Source organism: Sphaerodactylus townsendi, linkage group LG04, assembly GCF_021028975.2.
Source record: "Sphaerodactylus townsendi isolate TG3544 linkage group LG04, MPM_Stown_v2.3, whole genome shotgun sequence".
Taxonomy (NCBI): Eukaryota; Metazoa; Chordata; class Lepidosauria; order Squamata; family Sphaerodactylidae; genus Sphaerodactylus; species Sphaerodactylus townsendi.
In genome coordinates, this window is record NC_059428.1 from 58,787,934 (window position 1) to 58,805,997 (window position 18,064).

An 18,064-nucleotide genomic window follows, 5' to 3' on the forward strand; every position below is an offset into this window, starting at 1 on the left:
AAACAATCACACATCCCACGCTCCGTGGCGCTGCAGTGGCGCAAAAACCTGCTTGAAAAACATGAATCCTCATGATTTTTGTACTAAAGTCATCCCAAAATCACCAGGACATCACAACTCTAGCCATTAGCCCAGGGATGTAGGTATAGATTTTTTATGGAGGGGGGGGGTTGGCGGTGGGGCCACCCCCCACCCACCCCTAGGGCATGGCCACACCTCCCCAAGCCCCGCCCCTGGCCTAACGCTTATAAAAGCAGCTCTCCGAGATCGGGGATGGCAGACTCTCCTGCCCTGCCCTGCCCTGCCCTGCCCCTCCCCTCTGGGCAGAGGCATAGAGAGAAAATGGAGCCTGGGGCAAAATCTGAGTTTTGTGCTCCCCACCCCCCCAGGCAGCCGCTGTGATGCTGGAATCCACCCCCAAACAGCATCACTTTCAATGGTGTTTAAAAGGAGCCCAAATTCTCCTTTTAAATCCACCTTAAAGGGAGAATCTGGGGTCCCTAGTTAAACAACATTGAAAGTGATGCTGTTTTGGGGTGGATTATCCCCCACCCTGAAACAGCATCACTTTCAATGTGGCGTAGTGATTAAGAGCAGCTGCATTCTAATCTGGAGGAACTGGGTTTGATTCCCTGCTCTACCACTTGAGCTGTGGAGGCTTATCTGGGGAATTCAGATTAGCCTGTGCACTCCCACACATGCCAGCTGGGTGATCTTGGGCTAGTCACAGCTTTTCTGAGCTCTCTCAACCCCACCCACCTCACAGGGTGTTTGTTGTGAAGGAGCAAGGGCAAGGAGATTGTAAGCCCCTTTGAGTCTCCTACAGGAGAGAAAGAGGGGATATAAATCCAAACCTTTCTTCTTCTTCTAAACTGAGGACCTCAGATTTTCCCTTTAAATCCATGCTGAAGGGGGTGGATTTAAAAGGAGAATCTGGGGAAATTTGGGGGGTGCCTGCTGTCAGGGGTGCAATTGTTAAGCTAGAAGCACCGAACTTTCAGGGTATCTTTAGGCGTCTTTCCTAATGATAGCACCCAGGTTTGGTGAAGTTTGGTTCAGGGTGTCCAAAGTTATGGACCCTCAAAGGTCTAGCACTCCTATTTGTCAGTGAGAGGGTGGGGGAAGATAGTTCAGATCATAACTCAGAATTGCCATACATGGGAAACCCCAGCTGAGGAGGGGTCTCAGAAGGCATGACAGGCAACTGGTGGCCTGGCCCGTGCTTAGGCTCCCACAAGATCTATGAGTAGTTACTCAGTAAAAAAAAAGTAACAAGAGACATGGATGAATCTTTAAATGACACTGGATACTTTACATTGGCTACTTTGGTATCTTCAAAGTCAGCAGTACCTATTCATAAAGATATCACAACTGATTGGAAGATAAACTAGATTCATGATAGGCAGGCACAGAAGGAATATAGAGTAACATAAGTAGTATGTCTTAAATACAAAAGTGTCAGATTTCTTTTTCCTTTAGCTACGCAATTTTAAGGGAGGAATGGCAGCATGGTATAGCCCAGTGATGGCGAACTATGACACGAGTGTCAGCACTGACACGCATAGCGATTTTCACTGACTTGCGGCCGCATGCAGAGAAGTATGGGGCCGCATGTTGTCCAAGCTCGACTCAGCTGCCAGCGGCAGTCCCAGGGGTTCCCTGTGGTGACAAGGTTTCCCCCCCAAAAAGGGGAGCCCCAGCATGGGCTGACGCCCTGCCGGAAGGAATCCCTGCAAACCCGGAAGATGGGGGGAAAGCCCCAGGCGGGCCGAGGAGCGCTCCGGCGGCTCCACTGATTAGCGTTGCACTGCTCAGCTGGGGATGCGGGGGCCAGGCACGCCAGATGCACCAGGGCCGGGGGAGGGCACAGGGGGAGGGGATAAAAGGGTGGAAGGGGGCAAAAGGCAGGGAGGCTGTGAGAGGGATGAGGCGGGGGAGCGGGAGGCTGTGGCATGCGGGCATGCGGGCATGCGGGAAGGGGAAAGGCGGGCGGGAGGAGAAGAAGAGGTGGCAGAGCTGGCTGCTAACCCTGGGCCTGGACAGGCGCAGCAGGGAACAACTGGAGGGCACCTCGAGGGATGCTCGTGGGTCCCCCTGCAGGTGGCGCCTGGGGAGGCATTGGGAGGGTGGGCAGACGGGGGAGAGAAGTGAGCTCCCCCAGCAGCACGAGGACATGGGCCCGAGGCAGGATCTTTGACCTCACTTCCGGCCGGTGGAGCATGGAGCAGCGGAATGCTGCGGGTTCCCAAACCTCAGCATCCCTTTCCAAGCCTGGCCCGTCTAGCCTTGGATGATGATGATAAGTGACAGGCAGATTGATACATGAGAAGGAGACTCATCATGCTCCTTGGCTGCAAGGTGTGTCAGGCTTTGTCGAGAATCTCTCACTCTGCACTTCAGAAGCCAGGGGAAATCTTTTGGAACTGTTAAATAATATCAAGACCAACAAAAGAAACCAACTGACGGATGAACAAAGAAGTCACTAAGCAGGTAAGTTAAATAATTAGTTTTTGGTTTATTAAATACAGTTATATATTACAATTATACATTTTTGTTATTTAAACTATAAATATCGCAAAATTATGGTTTTTTTCTCGAAGTGACACACCACCCAAGTTATGCTCGTTTTTTTGGCGAATTTTAACACACCAAGCTCAAAAAGTTGCCCATCACTGATATAGCCCAATCTTGTCAGATCATGAAAGCTGAACGGGGTTAATACTTGGATGGGAGATCACCAATGAAGACTGTGTGACTTGTGGGCCACTGCGAATAGCAGAGTGCTGGACTAGATGGACTCTGGTCTGATCCAGCAGGCTCTTTCTTATGTACACATGAGCCTTTTAACAATTGGCAGCTGATGGGTGGTGGGTGGCAGCTGTGAGAAATCAGTGTAACTGTGCAATAAAACAGTCTAAGCATACAAACAAATACAACTGAATTCATTTAGCTACATTCAAATAGCTTAGTAATTGTCACTAGTGGGTGTTTAAGCATAACTCCTATGATGCATTGTTGTCAGAAACTATTAAAATTGTATAAAAAGATATATATTTTTACCCCTTATCAATGATTATGCTTTCTTCCTGCCCTTTTAAATCAAGAAAAATAGTTAAGATGTGTTTATAATACATTGGAAGGATAATTTATTGATCTGTTTTTTCTTGATTTAAAATGTTTATATCCCACCTACCACTGAACGTGGATTCAAAGCAGCTGACAAACAATCTGATTAAAAAAATAACAATGACCATGCAATAAAACCAAATAATGCCTCAGAGATGAGAGATGGAAAGGTCTTCTTCATTTTACACTCTTTGTTAGATAGTGTATTATGTATTATTTTAAAATGTTTTTTTTCTCTACCACCTATTCCAGGAGCTTTGCTGTTCCATATATACATAACTTCACCAGAGTCTGGTTCTTCATTTAATGTCTGGTTTTATTTATTTATTCAATTTATACCCTGCCCTCCCCCCTCAGGGCTCAGGGCTGCAAACAATAAAACCAGTAAAAACAGCCATAACAATAATACAATAGAATCAGCCAACAATAGCAGCAACAGGTGACAAAACCCCCAACACCCCTTCTGTACGCACAGGAGACCAAGATGGTAATATGGAGATCAAATACAGCAATCAACCCAGCTGGCCAGGTGAAAATGCCTGGGGGAATAGCTCTTGCAAATCCCGCAGGACTCTGATCTCCCTCGGGAGCTTATTCCACCAGGTAGGGGCTAGGTCTGTAAAAGCCCTGGTCCTCATGGAAGCCAGCCAGATGTCTTTCGGATCAGGGACCTCTAACAGGTTTTCCTCCGAAGAATGGAGCGACCTAGCAGGGCAATACGGGGAGACACTGTCCCGCAGGTATACAGGTGCAAGACCACTCACAGCCTTGAAGGTTAAAACCAACACATTGAACATGATCCGGTACTCGATCGGCAGCCAGTGAAGATGATACAGGACTGGTGTAATTTGGTCCTGGCTTGACGCTCCAGTAAGGAGCCTGGCTGCTGCATGTTGGATGAGCTTACACAGACAAAGGTAGGCAAGCATAGAGCAAGTTACAATAGTCCAGTCTGGAGGTGAACATTGCTGTGGCCAGGTCAAAATGGGGGACATACAGGGCCAGTTGCCATGCCTGCTGCAGATGGTGAAAAACCACCTGGGTAGTCCAAGTAACCTGGGCCTCAAGTGACAATGCTGGGTCCAAGATCACACCCAGGCTTTTTATGTACAAGGCTAGATGTAAGGCCTCACCATCCAGCATAGGCAGACAAAAGTCCACCAGCCTCTCTTCCAGACCCAACCACAGAACCTCAGTCTTTGCTGGATTCAGCTTCAGTTGACTTGCTCTCAACCAAAAAGCCACAAGCAGCGCTGAAGAACTCCAGGGGCCGAGGTCGGACAGCCTTCCATCGTGAACATGATCTGGGTGTCATCTGCATATTGGTGACACCACAGCCCGAAACTCCAAACCAATCTAGTGCATGTAGATGTTAAAAAGCATTGGGAAGAGGATTGCCCCCCTGCGACACCCCACAAACTATGGGATGGCGCCTGGAATTCTCTTCCCCCGATGCGATCTGCAGTCCCTGGTCTTGGAGAAACAAGTTCAGCCAATACAAGGCTGACCCATGGACCCTGACCTCGGTGAGGCAGTAGACCAAAAGGTCATGATCTACCATATCAAATGCTGCAGTGACATCTAACAACACCAACAGCACTGAACCACCTCTGTCCAGGTGGAGCTGGAGTTTGTCCATGACTGCGATCAGTACCATCTGGGTCCCATGACTAGCATGGAAGCCAGACTGGAAGAGATAGAAAACTTTAGTATCATCCAGGAACTTCTGGAGTTGATCCGCCACCACCTTAGCCAGAAACAAAAGATGAGAAACTGGGTGGTAACTGGCCAGATCCAATGGATCTAGTTGAAATCTTTTCAGGAGCAGGCAGACCACTGCCTCTTTAAGCCAACTTGGAAAAACTCCTTGCTCAAGGGAGCTATTGATGATATCCAACAGGTGGCCCCGAAGCTCCTTCATGCTGGTTTTAACCAACCAGGAGGGCGCGGATCAAAAGACCACGTGATAGATCATACAGCTGCCAGGGTCCTGTCCACATCAGTCGGATCGAGTAGGTGGAAACAGTCCAAATGAGGACCAAAAGATGGCCAAGGGGTCTCCAGTTCCCTTATTGTATCAATTGTGGCAGGAAGGCCTTGGCAGAGGGACAAGACTATCTACAAAGTAATTCGCAAATGCCTCACAGCTAAATTCCAGTTCCTTTAATTTAGGACCCTTAGAGGAGGTTTTAAATGTCTTAATCACTCTAAATAATTGCACCGGGCACGAACTTGCAGTAACACTGGAAGAAGCAAAGTAAATCCTTTTCGTATTGTCGAAGGCTTTCATGGATGGAATCACTGGAGTGTTATGGGGTTTCCGGGCTATATGGCCATGTTCCGGGAGCATTCTCTCCTGATGTTTCACCTGCATCTGTGGCTGGCATCTTCAGAGGAGATCCTCTGAAGATGCCAGCCACAGATGCAGGTGAAACGTCAGGGAAAAATGCTACTGGAACACGGCCATACTGCCCGGAAACCCCACAACACTCCAGTAAACCCTCTTTGCCTCCTTCACAGATCTCTTATAGGATCTCATAAGCGTCATATACGAGCATCTTGTTTCTTTGTCACAAACCCATGCTGGAGAGCCACATGCTGGAGAGCCACAGGTTGCAGATCCCTGCACTAGACAAAGGAATTAGGCAAGGCTGCATCCTATCTCCCCTACTTTCCAACTATTATATTAACTCATAGTGCAACATTTAAGGAATCCAAGCTTCCACTCATCAAAACTTGCTAACAAAATGATTTCTGCCTTATTATATGCAGACAACACAGTCATCGTGTCTCACTCACAAGTGGGCCTTAGGAGAGCCCTCTGTGCCTTTGCCACATACTGCAGGGAGGAAGAACTTATAATAAACTTTGCAAAAAAGAAAAGTCCTTGTCTTCACACACAAAAAATCAAACATACAGATGTCAAATTGAAGACCATAATACTGAACAAACCAAACCCTTCAAAAACCTAGGACTGATCTTCCAGTCAACTGGTCATTGGAATGCCCAAGCATGGTATGCTGCAGAATCTGCATATAAATCATTCTCTGCAGTATCAAAATTCTACTTCATGAAAGAACCGTCCTTTATCCCTGTGGTATTCAAAGTCTTCCTGGGAAAGGTTGTATGTCAGCTTTCACATGGTTCCCAGCTCTGCATCTGTAACAAAAGATGTTAGTTGGAAGTGGTTCAGTTCAAGTTCTTGCGAAAAATCCTCCTCAGACTAGAAACCGGCTTGATTCTCCTGGAGACCCACATGTGGATCCATACAAAATGGAGAAGGACAGACCTTATCTTATTCTGATGGGTGAGTTCATATGTGTCATCTAGTCTTTGAGGTACCTTGGTCCCAGACCATTTAAGCCTTTTAAATCAATGACAATTAATAACAAAACTTCAAATTATACTTAGAAACAGACTGTTTCAATTGCCCCTCTGCCATAATCACCATTTGATCACAAATCTGCAAAAAGGACCCTTGAATATTTGAAAAACAACAACAAAAATGCATAAGAAATTTAACTATTTTTAAATGATGCATCATGTGCTCATGATGTCATTGGGATATATATCACTCCAAATAATCCAGCAAATGGTGAGTTTACAGAAAAGAAACTACTCAAGCAGCTACCATGCTGAACGACCACAACTTCTTAGAAGATGCAGTCCCTTAATGTACTACTTAGCAGTCTTGAGTAAAGGCGAAATTCTCGATGCTGTTGTGCTGGGTGCTCAACCTGAGAGTAAATGAGCATTGTGACCAATTTTAGAATGTGTTCTATTTTCAAATGTGTCATTTGTGAAAACTGAAGCATCACTGGCCGATTTCCCACTGGAAAAATGAAAGTGGGTACAAACTGGTTTGGTTTGATTTGGGACCTTTTCAACGCGGTTTCATGGTTCCCACTGCAGCCAAACGACCCCTGCTCCACGCAACGCAGCAGCCAGGCTGAATTCCCCACTGTTCGCGGATCTGCTGAGCGATCCGCTCAGGGGCTTCCTGATTGGCTGCTGCGTTGTGCTGGGATGGGAATTTTTTTATTTTCTGCACTTCAGCTCCATGTCTGCGTGAGCATGCGCAGAAGAACTGCACGCAATGCCCCGTTTCTGTGCTGCTTTGTCTCCTCGTATCCACGTGGATACGAGACATAGCGTTCCTTTGTGTTGCAGAAAATCAGAAAATTATTCTAAACAGTCCCATGTTGCCACATATCCACATGGATTCTAGTTACATGAAATAAAAAATAAAGGGCTGCGCATGCATCGCACATAGCCCACTGCACCCTGATTGGATGGGAGGCTCCACGTCACTTGCAAGGGTGGGTAGTTTGAATCCGGATTCACACACACACCCCACTTCCCCACTGCTCCAGATTGACCATGAATTTTTCAAAAAGGTCTACTTCCTTCCAGGTTCTAAAATAACGTGTGCTGAGGGGGGGGGGAAGCGACAGAAACGGGGTGAATGCGTGTTCGGCGCTGGTGTAGTGGGGAGTTCTGCAGGAAACCTAGATATTTGGAGTGATGAGCACATATCTAATCGTGAGTGGGGAATTGACAACTAACTGGGAGCCAGTGGCACACTTTTAATTTAAAATCTGGATAAGAAGATCCTCTAAACAGCTTCCCATTAACAATCTGAGTCTTCTTCAAAGACAAATACAACACATAATTTATTTATTTATTTCCTTAAGCTTTTATACCGCCCCATCCCCGAGGGACTCTGGGCGGTGTACAACATAGGAATAACAATGTAGGATAATTAAAACATTTAAAAAGCAGCGATAAAACCATAAAACTATTTCTAATAGATATACCATAAACCCAATAAAGTAAATGGCGTTCAACAGTCTATTTTAAAAGCTCCCTCCCCTCCCATAAAGGGGAGGCGTGGCGTCCAGCATTCTGATTATAAGTTCCCTCCCCCCCCAAAAAAGGGAGGAATGGCGAGTCTCATTAGATGGCATAAGAACATAAGAACAAGCCAGCTGGATCAGACCAGAGTCCATCTAGTCCAGCTCTCTGCTACTCGCAGTGGCCCACCAGGTGCCATTGGGAGATCACATGCAGGATGTGAAAGCAATGGCCTTCTGCGGCTGTTGCTCCCGAGCACCTGGACTGTTAAGGCATTTGCAATCTCAGATCAAAGAGGATCAAGATTGGTAGCCATCATTACTGTGATAAAGCCTGGAATAATTTTTTTTGCCAAAATAATCGACAGCTGGTGCATGGGCACAGTCAACTGTAAAGTGAAATAAAAATTACTCCCAAATGGTGCACTTGATCTTTATTGGAGGCTCTAACCCGGACTACAATATGAGAACTACCATCCTTCTCGGTTAATTGACCAGCTGTATGTCTGTCTTGTCTGGGCTGAATTTCAGAGTATTAGCCATCATTCAGCTAATTACCTAGTGCAAGCACTTTTTCAGAACAGTCATTGCTTCTCTTGATTCAGCTACAAAGGAAAAATTGGAGTGTGGTATTTGTTCATTTACTTCAGTAGGGACCCAAACGGCTTGTATCATTCTCCTCTCTCCTGCATTTTATCCTCACAATAACGCTGTAAGGTATTCAATGTATTGTCGAAGGCTTTCATGGCTGGACTCAACTGGTTGTTGTGGGCTTTCCGGGCTGTGTGGCCATGGTCGTGGTCTGGTAGATCTTGTTCCTAACGTTTCACCTGCATCTGTGGCTGGCAACTTCAGAGTTTTATCATAGAGAAAACCATGATCTTTCTGTTGCTGTATAGAAATTTCTAAGCACAGGCACCTTAAGAAGGAAGCATCTGAAGACTGTAACTGATGAAGGGCGGTATATGGAGAGAACTAGTTCAATAGGACTGAGAAATCTAGCTTGAAGGTAATAACCAGTACTTTGAAATGGTCCTGGAAGCAAAGAGGAAGTGAATGTTTATACAGCACCAGAATAGGTTCCAGGGAGGAAGTTTGCTCTTACATTTTGTACCAACTGGAGCTTCTGGGACATTTTCAAAAACTAGAATGCATTATAGTAGTTCAACCTGGAGGTTTTGCATTCAGATGTGCGGAGGTTCGCTCCATTGACCACTGACACCTTATTAGTTGGAATATGAAATTGGCTACAGCCCGTTTATTAATAACAGCATAACAACATAGGAAGCTGGCCGAGCATAAGGGGCACATCCTGGCCCCCAGGCAGCAAACACTGAACCTGGCATACGGGCAGGTCCAGCTGACCCCTGGGTCCTTTGGGCAGCAACTACTGCCCAGCAACATCCCCCCCAAGGGGCTTGGAACAGAAAGTTACTAGGTGTCACTTGAGCATGTACTCATTCAGTGACACCCCTTCCTGCCGGGTAGTGAGCTCTCCAGCATAGCCCCAAGGCATGCACAATAAAGCCCTCGATTACCCAGACCTCTTATTGAGACCCCCAACACGGGACAGTATGGCATGCAAGCTCTGCCTTTCTGATAAGGATGTGCTCCTATGCTCCAAAACCACCAGTGAGCTGTTACCAACAGCTCCCACCCCAGCTTCCCAAGCCCGGAGTCACCTGCCTATTGCATGCCACTTAGCCACTGCAGTAGAGCATGTCTTATGGCATGTAGCCAAATGTCCATTCCCCATTCAGACAGATGAACTCCGTCTGGCCTAAAATGTGCCTCTAGCGCATGGGATATATCAAAATACAAGATAACCTCCCCATCCATATCCCGTACTACCTGGGCTGCAGCCTGGCAGACTTTCCTCCTGGTCTGGTTAACCTTCCCAGGGTTCACTGCCTTTCTCCAAGACCTCTGTTCCAGCAAACAGGACCAGAACCATTAGGCCTTTGGTAGCCACCAATGCAACACTTGTAAGTCTGTAGCCTTCCAGTATGCTAACACCATTCCCTTCTGGGCCAGGATGTCATTCTCCCCCAACTGAAGGACTACACCGTGGGGAGGGCCGTAGTAAAGCACCGACTTGCACACCAGGGGCAGCAGAGCATCCTAGACCATGCCCCGATGTCCCAGCCAATGAATCAACAAGATATCATCCAGTCCAAGGCTCGAGCCCCATCTGGACCACGCAGCATAACGACCGGCCCAGTGCACGATGCTGTGTCCCACCAACCATACACAGGTCCCATGGCCTGGCGTAACTAGAAAATAAATCAGAACAAAAGATGGGGCTGCACGTATGCCTGGTAGGTTAGAGATCTCCACCAGCCAATGGCCTCAATTTGGTCTGGTGAAAAGCCATCTTGAACCGCCGACGTAGCCACTCTGATCTGAAAGGAGTACAGTCCAAATTCCTCAGCAGGAAGCCCCAAAGCCCCCATACACTGCCGCAACACTGGAACCTGGATAATGCTGACCCATCTCTGTGCATAAGGAGAGGACCAGGCCAGGCTGGGTGGAGAGCCAAGAATGCCGCAGTTGCAGTAACCGGGCAGGGGGACCCAATGGGGGCTGCTGTTAAGCAAATTTGGGTACCCTGATGAAGCTGATTGGCCTTTGAACTGGCCAGCCAAATGTACAAACCATCCACAGCCATGGTTACATCGGCCTGTTGGATAGCCCAGGGGGCCAACGATGTTGTCAAAGGTGCCACCAATTTACTACACTAAAGGGTGCCAAAAATGCTAAGGTGAAGGCCTCTCGAAAGAGTGCCACTTCATATTGAGAAGAGCAGACTGAGGCAGTGACTGTGAGCAATGACCGTAACAAGTGCGTGGTGATGGGCCGGCATCTATCAGGCGGCCTAGGGGAAGCCCAGCACCAGCTTGCTACTGCCCAGTGAGTTAGGAAAGATGTTTTTGGATCAGGGATTCCTAAGGACCTGCTAAAAAATGAAATGGCTGCCAAATGGACCCTCATGGTCCGTGGTGCCAACCCCAGAGCCTTCAGGCTGGCCAAGTACTGAAGGAGGAGACCTTCAGGAATCCCCTGCTGCACTGCCCAGCCCTGTGGTGCTGCAAAATCCAGGAAGGAGTCCACTGACCCTTCAAAGGAATGACGGGTGGCTGGCGCCAAGGACTGAGGGATACTGTCGGCTATCAGGCGCTGCCAAGGTGCCACAGCTGGTCCAGGAACTGGTCCAGCTGCTGGTTGGCCTCGGGTGCTAGGGATCGGAAACAGTCGACCTGGCAATGAGATAACGCATCAGCGATACAGTTGGTGATTCCTGGGAGAAAAATTGCCTTAAAAGAGATGTTATTAACTAGGCATAACAACACCAACTCCTGTACCAATCACATGACCCTCTCAGATCAGACTGCCTGTTCACAACCACCCACTCCTGGCATTTTGCACCAGAAATTTCCCAAATGGTTTCGAGGAAAATGTCACGCCAAATGTGCATGCAACCACTGGTGAGGTGTTGTCAAAATGTCATGTCCCAAAGGATGCCCAAGTTTGACCAGGAGAGCCAAGAATGCTGCTCCTCTCAATCATCGACCCCAAAAGAAGCCGAGCTGGCCAGGTGCTGTCTTTTATAGGCATGCCCGGCCTCCCCAGTCCTGTGATGGTCTTCTGTGCAGGCACTCACTCCTCCCCTGCCGCAATGGCGCCCCAGGTTAAATCCTGGGGCGCGTTATGGTAGCATGGATCAGCATAGGTAGGTCAGTAGAATCTAGATAACGGGCCAGTTTATGAGCTAAAGGTAACTAAAGAAGGTGATCCAAAGAAAGCCACTAACCTGTTTCTCTGTTAACAAGGTTGAATCTAGGAGCATCCCTGAGCTCTTAATTTGATCTAGTCATCCTCAGGCCCAAACATTCACTTCCTGGTCATACACAGAGCCAAAACTGAATACTTCCTTCTTTAGAAAGGGTTCTGTCTAACATAAACGGTAAAATATTACGGGGCATGAAATCATCTGAATCAAGGGACTTTTAATAAACGGGAACAACATAGAAATTGCTTTTGTCCTGTCTTGGGAATACTTCACTGCAGGCTAAAGTCACTGATTCAGATCAAAATGAACTGTGGATAAATTGAAGTCTTCCTGATCCAGGAATCTTTTACCTTGGTCGAAGAAACAAATGCATGGAGCGGAAGGGAAGTACACGATCCCAAGGATTTGTGATTCATTGTCAAAAACAGACTGTGGTTTGGTTGTGACATCAGAAAGTATTATCATCATCATCATCATCATCATCACCATCACCACCACCACCACCACCACCACCACCACCACCACCACCACCACCACCACTTATTGGTTTTATATGCTGCCCTTCCTTTTGTGGGCTCTGGGTGGCTTCCACATGATAATAAATACAATAACCAATTTAAAACATAATCTGAAAACCAGATGGCAATTTAATTACAGTAAAATAAACTAGTATACAAAGAGGGAAGTAGAAAGGTGGGAGAGAAGGAGGAAGGCCAAGATGATGAAAATGGTAGCTACCTCAACTGTATGCTTGGTGGAATACCTCAGTCTTACAGGCCCTGCAGAACTGCATCAGATCTTGCAAAGCCCAGGTTTAACTTGACAGAGCGTTGTCTTTTTGTGAAGTTAACAGATGGGGAACTGAAACTCAGATAGTGACATGTGGATGTACAGTGGTACCTCGGTTTTCGTCGATAATTTGTCTGAAAGAATTGATGAAAACCGAAATCCACGAAAACCGAGGCACCATTTCCCATAGGAATCAATGTAAATCCAATTAATTTGTTGGAGGCACTCCAAAAAGTGCCTGGAAAGGATTAATTGGCTTCCTCAAACCCCAGCCGGGAAGCAGAGGGAGCTCCTTATTTGGGCAGTGACATCAGGGGGAGTCACTACCCAAATAAGGAGCTCCCTCTGCCTACCAACTGGAATATGAGAGAGCCCAGCTGAGGCAGAGGGAACTCACTTATCTGGGCAGTGACTCCCCACGTTATACACTGCCCAAATAAGGAGAAAAGCTGCCTCCCAACTGAGCTTCTCTCAAACCCCAGCTAGGTTTCCTGAACTGTTTCTGAACAGAATTTTTTCTGGGTTTGAGGACAAAAACCGAGGCAATCGATGAAAACCGAGACAAATTTTGCCCAGAAAAAGTTGACGAAAACCGAAACCGACAAAAACCGAAGTCAACGATAACCAAGGTACCACTGTATTAGCCATTGACTGAACTCTATCTTTATCCTGCAGATACAAGAACTGTGAATTACATTCAGATGACAATATAATGCTGCAGTCCAATGCACACTTATTTGGGAAGAATCACAACTGAATTCATATGATGTTACTTCCACATAAATATGAATAAACCCTTTTTCGAAACACCAGGGATGTCAGTAGCTTCTGTTTATGTCAAGATATGTAGAGAGAGAGGGAGACAGAGAGAGAAAGAGACAGAGAGACACAGAGCAATTCAAGTAGAAGGGGACTGTGGAGTCTTCCTTGACAAACCCCATTTTATATATTTGTTAAAATCAGGTAATGAAAATAGTTTATATCATTTTAAATCAACAGCCCCCCCTCCCTTCTGCACAGGTGGTAGAAACATTTTGCTTAAAAATGAATAATTGGTCTCCAATTTGCTGTCAGTGTAAAAGCTGGTTTATTGTCATTTAAATTATGGAAACAAATGCTTCTCTTTCTCACATACCTACTCACTCCTGATCTCCCAGCTATCCTAGGAAATTAACTCTATCAAACAGAACTGATGAGACAAACAAGAGAATTAGTTTCCCTTTAGAGGATTCCTTTGTGCTAACCAGAATATTCAAGGAAAAAGCACAAGGCACAGCAAGCGTGCCATTTATTTAATACTGACCTTACTGAGAATATTATATCTAGGCTGAATTAATGGGGTGGATAGTGTTTGCCCTGCAGTCATATTGAAACATTGGCTTTCTGGTCTACAGCATTTTTGCCTGGAAGTAAGTCACACTGACTTCAATAAGACTTATTTGCATTTAAGTATGCTTAGTATTGCAGTCAAAAACTCTCTAAAACAAAAGTTATTACCCTTGATTTAATGAATAGGGTCCTGACCGGGGTTTTAAGAGGGCTGTAAGCCAAAATATTATCTAACTAAATACTTGGTAGAGCAAGAAACTGTAAGGGTTTCAATGGTGTTGATGGTAAAGTAACCTTGAGTGCATTCCACAGCCAGGCTGATGGAGCCCAGCTTCATCGTGGGAGACCTTATCTCTCTTGTGGAGATGAGGTCTCCGTTCCCATGGGAAGCAGGAAGGGGGATGGGATGAATAGAGTTATAACCTGTGCTTCTGGCGGGAAGTGTCATTCCTGCCACTGCGTGTACTTGAGCTTTCTAAGATGTCTGAATAAACGGTCTTTTTTCACCAAAAGAGCCTTTTATTTCTGCTTCTATGGGAATTCCCTTACATTGTGGCAGGAATCTTAATCCATCTATCTTACTAGTGCAGTGGACCTCCCTAGTGTCTCGACATGGAGGTTGAATGCCCACTGCGAGGAAGGTCGCGGTAGCCCCAAAGAGGGGCTCCGACCTTTCCCTTCTGGATCTAGGAGGAACCGACGGGAGAAGCGGGCCTCGCTGGTGGCTCTTTCCCGATCCTCATCCTTCACGGAGTCTTCCCTTTACTCCGTTGGAGCGAGGGACGTGGCAAGCGACCATGGGACTTGTAGGTCGTTTGGAGCTAATCTATGGATTCGGCCTGTGGATGGATCTCTACCCGTTTTTTGTGTGGATTACAAACCTCAGATTACAACCTGTCATGGAGGCGGGCCTGACCACCTTTCATCACGGCAACCAGGAATCCATTGAACGATTCCCTGGACTCGTATTTAATTTGATGCTCCCAAGAACCACCGTGGCACAACACTTGGGCCCGATCCGAAGGACACTGGAGGCTAAACCACAGAGTTGGGAGGGTATCCATTACCGTCTTCAATGGACCCCCCCCCCCAGTCCCAGACCTTGACCGCCCACCAGAGGTGCCCGGGGGGAGCCACGGGCGCCGGGTGTCTCCGATGTCACCAGGCAATGAAGAGTCCGAAAGCCTGCATTTAGCGGATCATTCCCTCTCCCATGAGAGGGACTGGGATGAAGTGGGCGTGCGAGATGCCCAAGCAGCATGGAACCGTGAGCGCCAGCTATGGGAGGAGGAGCGGGCACAGTTTTGTTAGGCGCCTTGAAACCTGCAGAGGACCCGGGACCAACAGCGCCGAGGTCCAACTTCGAGGTTGGACCGTGCAAAGATCGCACATCCAGCGGCAATATCGCCAGGGGTCTGTGAGTCCATGATAAGGTCCTGGAACACTCCAGACTGGATTTACGAAGCGGCAGCAGCGTTCAGGCCATGCAGCATACGCCATAAAGTGAGCTTCACAGCTTTTAAGCGGGACGAACTGGCTAAATTGGGCGAGGAAAAGCTGCTCTGCATGCCTTACCAGGATGCGACCCGCCAAGGAGAGGAGCTGGCTGCGTTAGAGGAGCTAAGGAGGCAGCAGTCAGAGCCCAAGTTGGAGTCTATGCTGTTACTACAGTAATGCAGCGCCAGGGGAAGAAGCCCCAAATTATCTAGGTCCTGCAGCCAAGCTGGCTTCACCGCCAAGCGCCCGTCCTAACCCCCCGTTACAGCAGCTGCCTGCCCAACCTACTCAACCAGCGCAACCCGCCGCTAGCAGAGCGCCAAGAGCCGTGGGCAGGGTTACTTTGGGCCCCGGTGACCCGTTTTGATGGGACCTTCAAACTTCCCTACTTCATTTTGCAACTCAATGCGCGGGAGACTATGATGATTGCCGCGGTTGGCGAAAAAATGCGGGACCTTCGGCTCGGTCCTGGATGGGGCAACAACCCGACTGGTTCATTGACTCTTTTGCTTGGATTTGCGAATAGGGCGCTCGCCACCAGTGCCCGCATTTCCTCAAGCCTTAGGCTTCCAAGATCAAGGCGCCGAGATGAAACTATCGCGCCATCAAAACTATCCAGCAAGGCAACCGCCCGTTTGCAGAATTTGCCCGTGTTCCGTGCGGCGGCTCGACTTCCTCCTGGTGGCCTGAGCGCGCGGAAATGCAGGCCACTTCCGGATGCTGAATGACGGCAAAGCTGCGTGAAGCGGTGTTTTAATTGGTGCCTCGTACTATTGCAGATTGGATCCAGTTGGGATCCCGGGTGGCGTCTCATTTGGAATAAGCTACCGTTGCGAGCCATGCGCCAAAACCTGCCACTGCGCCCGCCAAATGGCCAGCCGCCCTACGAAACCACCTCTGAGCGCCGTGCGCCCGACTGGGATTGTGTCTTTACCTGCGGAGGGCTGGGTCATCTAGCAGCCAACTGTCCCAAGAAACAAAACCAACGCTCCAGCTACGCGCCTCCATCTGCCAAACCACCCGCATAGTCGGGGCCTCGGCGGGCTTCGTCTAAAGCGGTCATCGAAGAGGCTGACCAGAGGAGGCGACTGTTTGCCTTCTTCAGCCCCCATGGACATGGGCTGATGGCGGTGAGTGAGGCAAGCTCCCATTACTGTCAGCGTTTCTGGCCAGCCGCTAAAACACACTGCGCGTACCAGCCTGCGGCCCTTGGATTCACGAAAGCTTGCTCCCCATTGCTTATCTGACCCCAGACAGAGGGCTGGTCTGGACCAAATTCCCTGGCTAAGCCATACCATTCACCCAAATGGGCAGCCCACCGGTGAGGTTGACCCAGTTCAAAACACAACGGTTCTCCTCCGTTCGCCCGACCATTGGGAAAGGTGGATTTTTATTTTGGCGCCGGTGGCCAAAACCTCCCTAGTTGTGGGCATGCCATGGTTATTGTTACCTGAACCAAAGTTCATTTGGAAAGCGGATCTTAGAATTCATTTCCCTGCAGTGAACGTGGAACTGGAAAACCAACTTCTCGGCGCACCTCCCACAAGCTTCATCGCTGATTGCTCCGATTCTATTAATCCCACCCGGCGTACCATGATCTAGCCAGAGTTTTTCAGAACAAGAATGCGATCAGTTTGCCACCCATGGGGCACTGACTGCAAAATGCGTTATACAACCAGAGCAACTGCCCAAGGTAGAATCTACCCATTATGAGTCCGTGAGGAGGAACCCGTGCCTTCTTGGATAAAGAACCTGCATTTCCTTGAGGGTTCATCTGACGAACTGCAAAGCACACACTACGCTGCTCCGTTTTGAGCAGCAGAAGAAAAAAAGGTGGGTCTTTACGGCTTTGCACAAATTAGCGAGGGCGCAATGCGGTCTCCCTGTCGAATAAATGTCCTTTGCGTTTGATCAAGGACCTTTTAGGTGCACTGGGCAAAGGCCAGCATTTTACTAAACTGGACTTGAGAGAAACTTACTACAGGGTCAGAATTACTGAGGCTATAGACACTTGACTGCGTTTAACACAAAATTTTGGACAGTTTGAATGCCAATAATGCCATTCCGGGTTAAGTGGGGCCCCGGGCTTTTGCCAATAGCCCTTATCGAAGTTCTCCATGATTTATTATACCGAGGGTTGTGGTATACTTAGATGGCGTTTTGAATTTATTCACAAACCATGAAGAACATGAAACGATTGGTTGGAATTGTTAAAGAAGCGGCTTGCTTCGACAACTCTCTCTTTTAGGCTCTCCCAAATGCTGTTTCGCAGACCTCCGGCCCGACTATTTGGGTTACGGATCTCGCCGAGGGGCTTGAAAATGGATCCTGCTAAAATTGGCGGTCCTCCAATGGCTACCCCTGGCATAAGAACTCCAATCTTTTTCTTGGTTTTGCTAATTTCTATATTGACTATACCCCAATTGGCAGTGACCCTCCCTCTCACAGCAGACCTCTCTGCAGCACTAAGGTGAAGATCCACTGTCCGCCAAGCCGGAATTTCCTGGTCTGAGGTGTCAAACGGCGCTCGCTCTGCAAAGTCTGCTTTTTACCACCGAACCTATCCTAAAGCTTGTCAGACCCCAAGATCTCCCGTTTGTGGTTCCGTGGATGCACCTCGGATAAGCAGGGCAGCCCTGTGCCGGAAAATAAAGTGGTAGGCTGGTTCCGTGTGCTTATT